The sequence below is a fragment of the Amorphotheca resinae genome (genome assembly GCF_003019875.1).
Source record: "Amorphotheca resinae ATCC 22711 unplaced genomic scaffold M430scaffold_6, whole genome shotgun sequence".
NCBI lineage: Eukaryota > Fungi > Ascomycota > Leotiomycetes > Helotiales > Amorphothecaceae > Amorphotheca > Amorphotheca resinae.
In genome coordinates, this window is record NW_020194476.1 from 1,040,962 (window position 1) to 1,054,963 (window position 14,002).

Consider the following 14,002-nt stretch of genomic DNA (forward strand, 5'->3'; position numbering starts at 1 on the left):
TAGATCGTCTAGAGTTAGTAAGTACTAGCCTACTAGAGGTCGCGCTAGTAAAGTTTAGTTAGGGTAGTAGTATATTAATAGTACGCTGCCTGCGTTTACTAGACAGCCTTAAGGACCTTACTACTCTACTAGGGTTTAGTACGCCCTTAGCTAACCTTCTTTCTTAGGGTAGATAAGTCTATAATATGTATAAGCTAAGAGGTAAGCGAGTTAACAGCCTTATTAACCTTATAAGGTATATCTAGTAGCTTAGAGAGGAGGTAGAGCCTTCTAGCCTTAATCGCTACTAGCTCTTAGTCTATTAGGGTCTAGCTCTATCCTAGTGCCTTTACGGCTCTCTTATAGTAATCCCTTACTTAGGTAATAACCTTAATTAGCTAGGCGTAGTAGTTAGATCCCTTATACTCTAGGTTACCTTAGTAAGTACACTAGAGCGTTACTATAGCCTACACGTAATTAATCGTTAAGTCTTGTTTACTATGTCTCTTCTAGGTTAGCTCTCTCTAGAGTATACGTAGTAAGAGCTACTACCTATAGGCTAGACAAAGAAGGGTCTCTAATTTAGGGGTAGTCTTACTAGCTTTGTCTTAGAGTAGGTAGTAAAGGTTTATATTACTTATAACGATTTACGGCCCCTTTAGGTCCTCTCTAGTAAGCCGCTAGAAAGGGCTAGTCTAGCCTAAGGAGTTAGGAATTAGTAAGTATATTAACTAGACGATAACACCTTATAAAGTAACGTAGTATTAGTCGGCACTAGTCTTTACTACTTAAGTAAGAAGTAAGTACTACTTATAAACGTAAATAACTACGCGGCCTTTACTCTTATAGACCTACTAGTACTTTACCTATACTAGGTAGTAGACTGTCTTTATCTATTTATTATACTATAGCTCTTAGATTACTATAACGTTAGCTTTATAGCTATCGTAAAGCGCTATTAAGGTAAGGCCGTTCTTTCTTATAGTGTTCTAGTATACTATTATTAATTTTATTACTAAGAGTCTAGGATCTATAAGTCTTACGTTACAAAAGGGTCGCTAGACCCCTAGTTAGTTCCCTAGCTTAATATCTCTATAATGTCGTAGCTCTAAACTATTACTATGTCTAGTACCCTAATAGAAGGGCGCCTACGCCTTACTAGAGTCCTTACTATTAGCTTCTTGTTATTACTTGTCTATAGTCTCTTAAGAGCCACGACCTAGTAGCTGTCGTTACTATCTTATAAGGACGCTAGTATAACGCTAAGTACTCGGCTAGTAAAGCTACTCTTTAATACCTTAAACTATCTAGGTCTCTACTAATATATAGTATATACCTACTCTTTTACCTTAAGAGCCTTAGGACACTAATAGTCTTATACTACGTATAGTCTACTATAGTTAACGTATCTCTTTCTACTATTAAGTTAAGGGTACTCTTCTTTACCTTAAGGGTACGCCGCTCTTACGTAGTAGCTATACTAGGCCTAGTTCTTATAGAACTACCTAATGTAGCTAAACTAGTAGTACTAGAAGTATCTTTAGATTTGTAGGTTAGCTAAATATAGCTTATAGTTAAAGATCTAGGCTTACTAGATTAGCCCTTGTTTATATAGGCGCGTCGCCGCGTTAGCGCTCTAAAAGTATAGTACTATTGTTATAAACTTTACTATAAAGGCCTTAATAGGCTTGACTTTAACCTTTGTAATATATAGCGCGTAGGCTTAGATCTCTACTAGTAACGCTCTTAATTCTACTTATATAACCTAGTCTACTAGTAGGCCCTTTATAATTACTATAAACTTACTCTTATAGAGCTAGGCTATAGGCCTAAACGCCCTTTATACCTAGCCCTAATCCTAGATCGCGGTCTTTAGTATAGCCTCCTTAAAGGTAAGGATAGTGTCGCTACTAGAAAGCTAGTAGGTCACTACTACCTTAGCGCCCTTAATTACTATATTAGCCGCTATTACTACTTTAATAGTACTACAACATACTAAGTCCTCTATCTATCTATCTGCTCTAATCCTTAGCTTCTTAATCTGTCTCTCTAGTATTACTTATACTCTTGTTAGGCACTAGCTTACTACTAACGTATATATAGCCTAAGGGGCTACTACTATTATTAGCCTCTAAAAGGCCTCTTTTAATATCGTTCTTAATTACCTAATCGTTACTAGGTCGTCGTTAGAAGAGGTCTTAAGGGTACGCGAGAAGGTCGTTATGTTCGCTACCTTTAGCTCTACTACTACTATTATCGTTACGATAAGGTCGTAAAAGAGGCGCGACGCCTTATCTTCTTTACCTAGTATTACGTAGGCCTTAATTTGTTATAAGATTAACTTTGTTTTATTGTCTATACTATTCTTACTACTTGCCGGCTCCTTACTATAGCTTTTTATTAAGAAATAAGAGTATTAGCTCCTTCTTATAAGTAAGTAGTACTAGCTCTATTCAAGTCTAGTATACCTACTATCTGTTACTATAGGCTTGCCTATAGTCTACTAGTACTCTAGAAGGTATCTAAGGGTACTGATTTTAATTCTATCGTTTGTTTTTAAGTTTTTAGGGCAGTTAAGGGCGTAGGCGACTGTCGTAAAGTTTTTTATTAGGTAATATAACTAGTTAGATAGTAATTATAATAGCCTCTCTTTATTAAAACCGACAATCCTTACTTTAATAGTTATATTATTATTATTATTATTATTATTGTTCTTACTACCTATACCTACTATATATAGAACCTTTATACTACATAAATCATGTAGTAAAACCGTGCTAAAGCCAGGTAAAAACCTACGTACTACTACTTGTATTTACACTATTATAACGCTACTAAGGCGCTAGGTCCTTATCGCTACCTTACTAGAACTTAACCTTTTAGCCTAGTAATACTAAACATACTAATAGGACGCTAGTAAGGCGCTAGTAAGGCGCCGGCTACTAGCTAGAGCTACTCCTTCTCTTATAACTCTTTTATTAAGTAGCGCTTAGCTAGACAAAACTATAGGAATTAGCTAGTAGATAGTAGCTAATAGATTAGTATATAAGTACTCTTACCTTTCTTTATTACTACTATAAAGTTATAGAACGTCTATAGTACTCTTAAGTAGAGCGCTTACTATAAGGCCTACTACTATTAGTCTAGCTACTAGTAGTTAAGGACTAGGTAAGCTACTGTCTTTAAGGCCTTACTATAAGGGTACTAGAGGGTCGCTACCTCTAGTACTCTACGCTTAAAAAGAAAAGCCTAGAGCCTAACTTTATTAGTACAGATCTATATTAAAAGAGAGCTCTTATACTTATAAAGGAGTAGGTACTTCTTAAGGGTATCTACTAAAAGAGTAGGTAGTACGGCTAGGGTAGTACCTAGGTAGTGTACTAGTAAGCTATTATGTTAAGACTATTATACCTTCTAGTTCCCTTATAAGGTCTCTTCTAAAGAGGAGCTCTTATACTAGTCCTTTACTTACGTAGCTTAGCCTACTCTATACTTAAGTAACGTATAAGGTAGTACTATAGTAGCGCTATAGTAGCGTTTCTAGTGTTATTAAAGACAGGTCGCTACCTTATTATAGATAGACTATATAAGTTTACCCTTACTTATATATTTAAGACGTTGTTTAAAGTCTACTACTTACTTGTTAAGGTAGAGGTTAAGTAAGAGCGTAGCTATTTTAGACTTAAGGAACTAGATAAGGGTCGCTTAGTACGCCCTTATAATAATATAAAGGCACTATAACTACTATATAGTAAGGTCCTTTATAATCTCCTTAGCTCGCTACTTAAAGAAGTAGTACTAGACTCTTATACTATATACTATAGTACTTTAGATTACCTTTATATAGATCTTCCTTACGTATAGTAGGCTATATCCTTATATAGACGTAGTAAGCCTTATAAGTACAAACTACTAAGTAGTAAACTTTTGTTTAATAGTGTTAAGGTAGCCCTTTTATCTAAGCTTCTAATTTATCTAAACTCTTAAAAAGTAGGCCTCTTAGACTAAGGGTATAACCTAGCCGTTAAAGTAGATAAGTGTTGTTAGTATAGTATAGGCGTAAGTAAGGTAAAAGAGCTTACTCTTTTTAAGGACAAACTCTATCTTTCTTATACGTAACTACTAGTTATATATCTACTACGCCTTTTTAAGGTACTAGTATATCTTTATTATATCTCTACTAAAAGCTAAGAGATTAAGGTCGTTAGTAAACCCTACTATAATAAGGCCTATATGTCTTTATAGTAGCGTATATAAGCTAGTAGTATAGAGAAAGAAGAGGATAAGAGAGAAGGGCGAGCTTTATAGTACTCTTATAGTAACTACCTAAGGTAGTACTACCTTTTTATTAAAGAAGAGGCTAGCTGTCTAATTAGTAAGAAAGCTATATACCTACTATATAGCCTATATAAGAAACCCTAGGTATTAGAGAGTATAAAGAAGGCGTATATAGTTTACTATATTAAAGGCGCCTTTAATGTCTAGTTAAAAGAAGGACGCTATAGCCTTATAGCTTTACGCTATATATATAGCGTTAACTACTATTTTAACTATAAGGTCTATTAAGCGTTATAGCCGGTTTCTTATCTGTATTTTTAAGAAGAGCCCTTACAACTTTATAGTATTAGTAAAGCACTAGCTAATTACTAACTTAATTACTTTACTTATTACGCTTAAGAGTAATATTAGCCTATAGGCCCTAGTAGTTTGTTACTATTTAAAGGTCTTTCTAGGCTTATATAGTACTACTACCTTTACTACTTTAAACTACACTAAGACGTGCCTTAGCTAGAGGCTTATAGTTACTACTACTATAAAGAGCTTAGCTAAGAGGCGCCTGTATACCTTAAGGAAGCCGGTAGGTAGTAGGTTAAGTTCTAGCGCCTTTTAAGTACCTGTCTTTTAAAAAACGTTAGTAATATCTACCTTTATTATAATGTTATTAATAGTAAACCGCTAGTACTACTTGTTCTAAAGGTCTAGAACAACGTTACTAAGATTAGCTACTAATTCTAAAAAGAACTACTAGCCTAATACTATTACTTTATTATAGTAGCTTATAGCTAGTACTTTCTTATTAGTACCTTAAAGAAAAGAGAGTAAGGCCGGTTTTAAGAGTACGTAGCTATAAAGCCTAGCCTACCTTTTAAGACTCTAGAGTTTCTATTAGTCTTTTAAGGTAGTAGTAAAGGCGCTATACTAGCTCTTAGTCTTTATATCTTAGATCGTCTAGAGTTAGTAAGTACTAGTCTACTAGAGGTCGCGCTAGTAAAGTTTAGTTAGAGTAGTAGTATATTAATAGTGCGCTACCTATATTTACTAGACAGCCTTAAGGACCTTACTACTCTACTAGGGTTTAGTATACCTTTAGCTAACCTTTTTTCTTAGAGTAGATAAGTCTATAATATATATAAGCTAAGAAGTAAGTAAGTTAATAGCCTTATTAACCTTATAAGGTATGTCTAGTAGCTTAGAGAAGAAGTAGAGCCTTCTAGCCTTAATTACTACTAGCTCTTAGTCTATTAGGGTCTAGCTTTATCCTAGTACCTTTATAGCTCTTTTATAGTAATCTCTTACTTAGGTAATAACCTTAATTAGCTAGGTATAGTAGTTAGATCCCTTATACCTTAGGTTACCTTAGTAGGTATACTAAAATATTACTATAGCCTACACGTAATTAATCGTTAAGTCTTGTTTACTATATCTTTTTTAGGTTAGCTTTTTTTAAGGTATATATAGTAAGAGCTACTACTTATAGACTAGATAAAAGAGGGTCTCTAATTTAAGAGTAGTCTTACTAGCTCTGTCTTAAAGTAAGTAGTAAAGGTTTATATTACTTATAATAATCTATAGCCTCTTTAAGTCTTCTTTAGTAAGCTACTAGAGAAGGCTAGTCTAGTCTAGAGAGTTAGGAATTAGGAGTAGCGTACCCTTAAGGTAAAGAAGAGTACCCCTAACTTAATAATAGAAAGAGATACGTTAACTATAGTAGACTATATATAGTATAAGACTATTAGTGTCTTAAGGCCCTTAAGGTAAAGGAGTAAGTATATACTATATATTAGTAAAGACTTAGATAGTTTAAGGTATTAAAGAGTAGCTTTACTAGCTAAGTACTTAGCGTTACGCTAGCGTCTTTATAAGATAACGATAATAGCTACTAGGTTATAGTACCTAAGAGACTATAGACAAGTAATAACAAAAAGCCTATAGTAAAGACTCTAGTAAGGCGTAAATACCTTTTTATTAAGGCGCTAGATATAATAATAGTTTAGAGCTATAATATTATAGAGATGTTAAGCTAGGGCACTAACTAAGGGTCTAGCGACCCTTTTATAACATAAGACTTATAGATCCTAGACTCTTAGTAATAAAATTAATAATAGTATACTAGAATACTATAAGAAAGAACGGCCTTACCTTAATAGCGCTTTATAATAGCTATAAAGCTAACGTTATAGTAATCTAAGAGCTATAGTATAACAAATAGATAAAGACAGTTTACTACTTAGTATAGGTAAAGTACTAGTAGGTCTATAAAGGTAAAGGCTATATAGTTATCTACGTTTATAAGTAGTACCTACTTCTTACCTAAGTAGTAAAGACTAGTATTAACTAGTGTTATATTACTTTATAAGGTATTACTATCTAGTTAATATACTTATTATGTAGTAGCTATACTAGGCCTAGTTCTTATAGAACCGCCTAATGTAGCTAAACTAGTAGTACTAAAAGTATCTTTAGATTTGTAGGTCGGCTAAATATAGCTTGTAGTTAAAGATCTAGGCTTACTAGATTAGCTCTTATTTATATAGGCACGTTACTACGTTAGCGCTTTAAAAGTATAGTACTATCGTTATAAACTTTACTATAAAGGCCTTAACAGGCTTAACTTTAACCTTTATAACATATAGTATATAAGCTTAGATCTTTACTAGTAACGCTCTTAATTCTACTTATATAACCTAGTCTACTAGTAGGCCTTTTGTAATTACTATAAACTTACTCTTATAAAGCTAGGCTATAGGCCTAAACGCCCTTTATACCTAGCCCTAATCCTAGATTATAGTCTTTAGTATAGCCTCCTTAAAGGTAAGGATAGTGTCGCTATTAGAAAGCTAGTAGGTTACTACTACCTTAGCGTCCTTAATTACTATATTAGCTACTATTACTACTTTAATAACGCTATAACGTACTAGGTCTTTTGTCTATCTATCTACTCTAATCCTTAGCTCTTTAATCTGTCTCTCTAGTATTACTTATACTCTTATTAAGTACTAGCCTACTACTAACGCGTATATAGCCTAAGGGGCTACTACTACTATTAGCCTCTAAAAGGCTTTTTTTAATATTATTCTTAATTACTTAATTGTTACTAGGTCGTCGTTAAAGAAGGTCTTAAGAGTATATAAGAGAGTCTTTGTATTTACTACCTTTAGCTCTACTACTACTATTATTGTTATAATAAGGTCGTAAAGAAAGCGTAACGCTTTATCCTCTTTACCTAGTATTATATAGGCTTTGATTCTTTATATAATTTTCTCTATCTTATTGTCTTTACTACTCTTACTACTCTCTAGCTCCTTACTATAGCTCTTAGTTAAGGTGTAAGAGTACTAGCTCTTACTTATAAGTAAGTAGTATTAGCTTTATTTAAGTCTAGTATACCTACTATTTGTTACTATAGGCTTGCCTATAGTCTGCTAGCACTCTAAGGAGTATCTAAAGGTACTGATTTTAATTCTATTGTTTGTTTTTAAGTTTTTAGAGTAGTAAGGGGCGTAGACCCTTTAATAGTTATAGCTAACAAATATAACTTAACCTCTAGTAAAGCCTTTTTTAACTAGACTTATAAGACAGATTATATTACCTAGTATAATTATAGATCTATTAATAGTTTAAGTAAACTCTCTAGATATTATTATAGCTAATAATCCTTAGGCTCTTAATTCTTAAAACTCTTTAAAGTAATTAACGTAGTATACTATACTAAAGTACATCTTATCTATAAGGTCTTTAGTAGCTAGGATCTTAGTAACAAGATCTACTAGATTATACTAGTAATACTATACCTTTAGTACTATTAGTAAGGACTATAATAGTTAGATCTAAGTAATACTATACCTTTTAGATAAGAACCGACTACTACTACTACTACTACTTGTACTAGTCCTTTTCTTTAGAAAGAAATGTTAGTTACTTGTTAATCTATACTATAATAGGCTTTTATATTAGTTAAAGTAGTAGTAGGTAACTTTAGACTATTCTCTTTAGAGTATTAAGCTTAAGAGACAGACTTAGTAGTGCTTTATCGTTATTACTAAGAGTAGTTATACACTAACCTAATTTCTAAACCTCTTGTAGGCGCTTGTAATTAGTCTATAATACTAATAACTTCTTATACTATAGGCTAAATACTAGGTAAAAGAGTAACATAACATTATTTATAGTTAGTTACTAAATTAACTCTATTTTAAATAAGAAAGATAAGGCAGATAAAGATAAATAGTAAGATAGTAGTTCCTTTATAGATTCTAACAAATCCTTATTATTAAGATCTAGATCTACTATATATAGGTCGTAAGGTACAGGCTTTATAGTATTAGTTAAATTAAATACGTTTTGTTTATATATATTAGTTAGTTATAGTAACATAGTAATAGAATAATTACCTAGTCGTATAGATTAAAGTCGCTTATATTACTATTAGAAGGGTTAAAGTTAATCTTATAACTATTAGAGAAGGCTTTATCTATACTAATATTACTGTCTTTACTATAGATACTGTCTTTACTATAGATACTATTATCTAAATCCGCTATATAATTAGCTATATGTTCTTAACGCTTATTAGTATACGCTATAGCTTTATTATTAACTTTATTAGGTTTATCCTTAACTTTACTATTAACTTTACTATTAACTTTACTATTATCTTTACTATCTTTACTATCTTTACTATCTTTACTATCTTTACTATCTTTACTATCTTTACTATCTTTACTATCTTTACTATCTTTACTATCTTTACTATCTTTACTATTATCTTTACTATTAGCCTCTACTAACAGTAGCCCTCTCTATACTATTAGACGATTAGTACAACGCCTTTAAACTATTATACTATATAATAGTAGATATGTGTATAGTGCCTGTATTAACTTAAGAGAGATAAAGGTCCTAGAGTTAGGTTAGAACTTAGTAGACACTACCTAGGTAAAGTAGGTAAGGAGGTAGACCTTAAGTTTATGCCTTAATATCTAGGACAAGATCTAGACTTAAGGTAGTAGTTACCTTACCTTTACTATAGTAAACGCCTTTAAATTATTTACGTAATTACTTATAGTAATCTACCTTAAGGATATATAAGGTAAACTCTATTCTACTTCTCTTTTCTTCTCTTTCTTTATTACCTTAGTCTATAAGAGGTTAATATACTAGGGTAAGATAAGGTACCTACCTTACCTACTTACTTACCTACCTACTTACTTACCTACCTAAGGTACCTTAGCTTAAGCGAGCTTAAGCTAGGTAAGTAGGTAGGTAAGGTAGGTCTTATCTTACCTACTTAAAATCTACCTTTAATAATCTATCTATCTACTACCTTTAATCTATCTACTACATTTAATCTATCTTTATCTACTACATTTAAATCAGGGCAACAAGAATCGTTTACTTTACTTTAGTTATAACGTAAGGTTCTAGATTACAAGTTAGACAAAGACCTTCTACTATTTATTAACATCTATAAGTACATATATCCCTTATTACGTCTACCTCTTTACCTTAATTCTATCCTTACTAATACGTTCCTACTTATAGACAGGCTCTTCTTTAAGATTAAGGTCCCTTAAGATTATAGTTAGTAGCATTAAATTAGGCGTTACTCTTATAAATTATAGTAGTTATAATTAGTTTTTATTCTAAGTTAGAGCCGATTTTTATATGTAAGAAAGAAAGAGACACTTATTAGAGTAACAAGAATCGTTTACTTAGCTTTTAGCCTATAAGTATATATTGTCTACTTACTTCTTTAGATTCTATTCTTACTAATCTTATAGACAGGCTCTCTAATCTATTACATTTATATACTAGGTGTCTATAAAGACTTAACCTTTTCTTCTACTCTTACTACTTAATAATATAAGCCTTTATAAGTACCCTTACCTAAGAGTTAATATTACTAATAGAGCGAAATCTGCTTGTAATATTAACTCTTAAAAGATGTCTAAGAGCGTATTAAACAACTCTACTATGTTACTATCTCTAACTACTACTATTATAAGATAGTAACTATAGATAATGTATACTTATCCTTATAAACGCTTATAAAGATAATAGAACTAACATCTTACAGGTTATCTTTATATTAAAGAGAATTAGTCGCGTTCTTACCTTACCTATAGACAGGCTCTTAGTTCTTAAGATTAATCTATTATAGTTAAGAGAAACGCTAGACAAGACTGTACGTAAGATTAAAGCTATAGCTAAGTGCCTATAAAGGCTTAACATCTCTCTCTACTCTTACTACTTAACAATATAAGCCTTTATAGGCTACCTACTTTATAACGTGTATAGAGTAGGTTATAAAAAACATAGTAGATCCTCTACTTAAAAACATAGTAGTAAGTAAATTATATATTAGTATAAGGTATCTTTATACTAATAATATAGTAGACAAGATTAAATACTATAACCTTATAGTTAAAGACTATAGTAAGGTTACTAATTACTCTTTAATTAAGTCCTTTTCTTTTGTTTAACAATAGTTAAATCTATAACATTAACTAACTTAGCGTCTAGAAAAGACTTAGCGTTAGTTTAAGTCTCTTTTAACAAATTCTAACACTTAAAGCTATACTTTAACACAAAGACTAAACATAAAGATCTATAGTCTACTAGTACTCTAAGAGGTATCTAAGAGTACTGATTTTAATTCTATTATTTGTTTTTAAGTTTTTAGAGTAGTTAAGAGTATAGGCGACTGTTGTAAAGTTTTTTTTTTTTTTTAAACAAATTAGTCTGTTTATACTATCTAAGAGAGCTTTTATTAATTAGTACAAAGATACCTAGTACTAGTATAGATTTACTTACTATATATTAGAGGCGGCTTTAGTAATGTAGTAGTTCTCTTAAAAGCTAGTAGCGGCTCTTATAGCTCGCTATAAAACTACTTGTCTACTAGTCGTAAGGTTAGTCTAGGTCTATAGTATTAAGGTTAATACTAAGTTCCTAGACTAACTTTACTAGCCGTAGTATAATTATTTCTAGATTAAGGGTTAGTAAGATGTTTAAAGAAAAGAGAAATAAAGAGAGAGATAACTAGAGAATATACTTATGTTAGAGAGAATGTCAAGCCTATAGTAACAGATAATAAGTATACTAGACTTAAATAAAGCTAGTACTACCTACTTATAAAAAGGAGCTAATACTTTTATTCCTTAACAAAAAGCTATAGTAAGGAGCTAGTAAGTAGTAAGAGTAGTATAGACAATAAAACAAAGTTAATCCTATAATAAATTAAAGCTTACGTAATACTAGGTAAGAAAGATAAGGCGTTATACTTCCTTTACGACCTTATTATAATAACAATAGTAGTAGTAAAGCTAAAGGTAGTAAATATAAAGACCTTTTTACGTACCTCTAAGACCTTTTCTAACGACGACCTAGTAACGATTAGGTAATTAAGAACGATATTAAAAGAGGCCTTTTAGAGGCTAATAGTAGTAATAGCCCTTTAGGCTATATACGCGTTAGTAGTAGGCTAGTACCTAATAAGAGTATAAGTAATACTAAAGAGACAGATTAGAGAGCTAAGGATTAGAGTAGATAGATAGATAAAGGACCTAGTACGTTATAGCGCTATTAAAGTAGTAATAGTAGCTAATATAGTAATTAGAGGTACTAAGGTAGTAACGACCTGCCGGCTTCTTAGTAGTAATACTATCCTTACCTTTAAAGAAGCTATACTAAAGACTATAATCTAAGATTAAGGCTAAGTATAAAGGGCGTTTAGACCTATAGCCTAGCTTTATAAGAGTAAGTTTATAGTAATCGTAAAGGGCCTACTAATAGACTAGGTTATATAAGTAGAATTAAGAGCGTTACTAGTAGAGATCTAAGCTTACGCGCTATATGTTATAAAGGTTAAAGTTAAGCTTATTAAGGCCTTTATAGTAAAGTTTATAATAATAGTACTATACCTTTAGAGCGCTAACGTAGTAATACGCCTATATAAACAAGGGCTAATCTAGTAAGCCTAGATCTTTAACTATAAGCTATATTTAGCTAACTTATAAATCTAAAGATACTTCTAGTACTACTAGTTTAGCTACATTAGGCGGTTCTATAAGAACTAGGCCTAGTATAGCTACTATATAAGAGCGGTATACCCTTAGAGTAAAGAGAAGTACCTTTAACTTAATAGTAAGAAGAGATGTATTAACTATAGTAGACTATATATAGTGTAAGACTATTAGTATCTTAAGGCCCTTAAGGTAAAAGAGTAGGTATATACTATATATTAGTAAAGACTTAGATAGTTTAAGGTATTAAAGAGTAGCTTTACTAGCTAAGTACTTAGTATTACACTAGTATTCTTATAAGATAGTAACAACAGCTACTAGGTTATAGTACCTAAAAGACTATAGATAAGTAATAATAAGAAGCCTATAACAAGGACTCTAGTAAAGTAAGGACACCTTTTTATTAAGGTACTAGATATAGTAATAGTTAAAAGCTACGACATTATAGAGATATTAAGCTAGGGAACTAACTAAGGGTCTAGCGACTCCTTTATAATACAAGACTTGTAGATCCTAGACTCTTAGTAATAAAATTAATAATAGTATACTAGAATACTATAAGAAAGAACGGCCTTACCTTAATAGCGCTTTACGATAGCTATAAAGCTAACGTTATAGTAATCTAAGAGCTATAGTATAACAAATAGATAAAGACAGTCTACTACCTAGTATAAGTAAAGTACTAGTAAGTCTATAAAAGTAAAGGCTATATAGTTATCTACGTTTATAAGTAGTACCTACCTCTTACTTAAGTAGTAAAGACTAGCGTTAACTAGTGTTACGTTACTCTATAAGGTATTACTATCTAGTTAATATACTTACTAATTCCTAACTCTCTAGGCTAGACTAGTCCTCTTTAGCGGCTTACTAAAGAGGACCTAAAGAGGCTATAGATTATTATAAGCGACATAAACCTTTACTACCTACTCTAGAATAGAGCTAGTAAGACTACCCTTAAATTAGAGACCCTTCTTTATCTAGCCTATAAGTAGTAGCTCTTACTATATATACCTTAAGGAGAGCTAACCTAAAAGAGATATAGTAAACAAGACTTAACGATTAATTACGTATAGGCTATAGTAACGCTCTAGTATACTTACTAAGGTAACCTAAGGTATAAGGGATCTAACTACTACACCTAGCTAATTAAGGTTACTACCTAAGTAAGGGATTACTATAAGAGAGCCGTAAAGGTACTAAGGTAGAGCTAGACCTTAATAGACTAAGAGCTAGTAGCGATTAAGGCCAGGAGGCTCTACCTCTTCTCTAAGCTACTAGACATACCTTATAAGGTCGATAAGGTAGTTAACTTACTTACCTTCTAGCTTATATATATTATAAACTTATCTACTCTAAGAAAAAAGGTTAGCTAAGAGTATACTAAACCCTAGTAAAGTAGTAAGGTCCTTAAGGCCGTCTAGAAAACATAGGTAGTATACTATTAATATACTACTACTCTAACTAAACTTTACTAGCGCGACCTCTAGTAGGCTAGTACTTACTAACTCTAAACAATCTAAGATATAAAGACTAAGAGCTAGTATAGCGCCTTTACTACTACCTTAAAAGACTAATAGAAACTCTAGAGTCTTAAAAGGTAGGCTAGGCTTTATAACTACATACTCTTAGAACTAGCCTTACTCTCTTTTCTTTAAAGTACTAATAAGAAGGTACTAGCTATAAGCTACTATAACAAAGTAATAGTGTTAGGCTAGTAG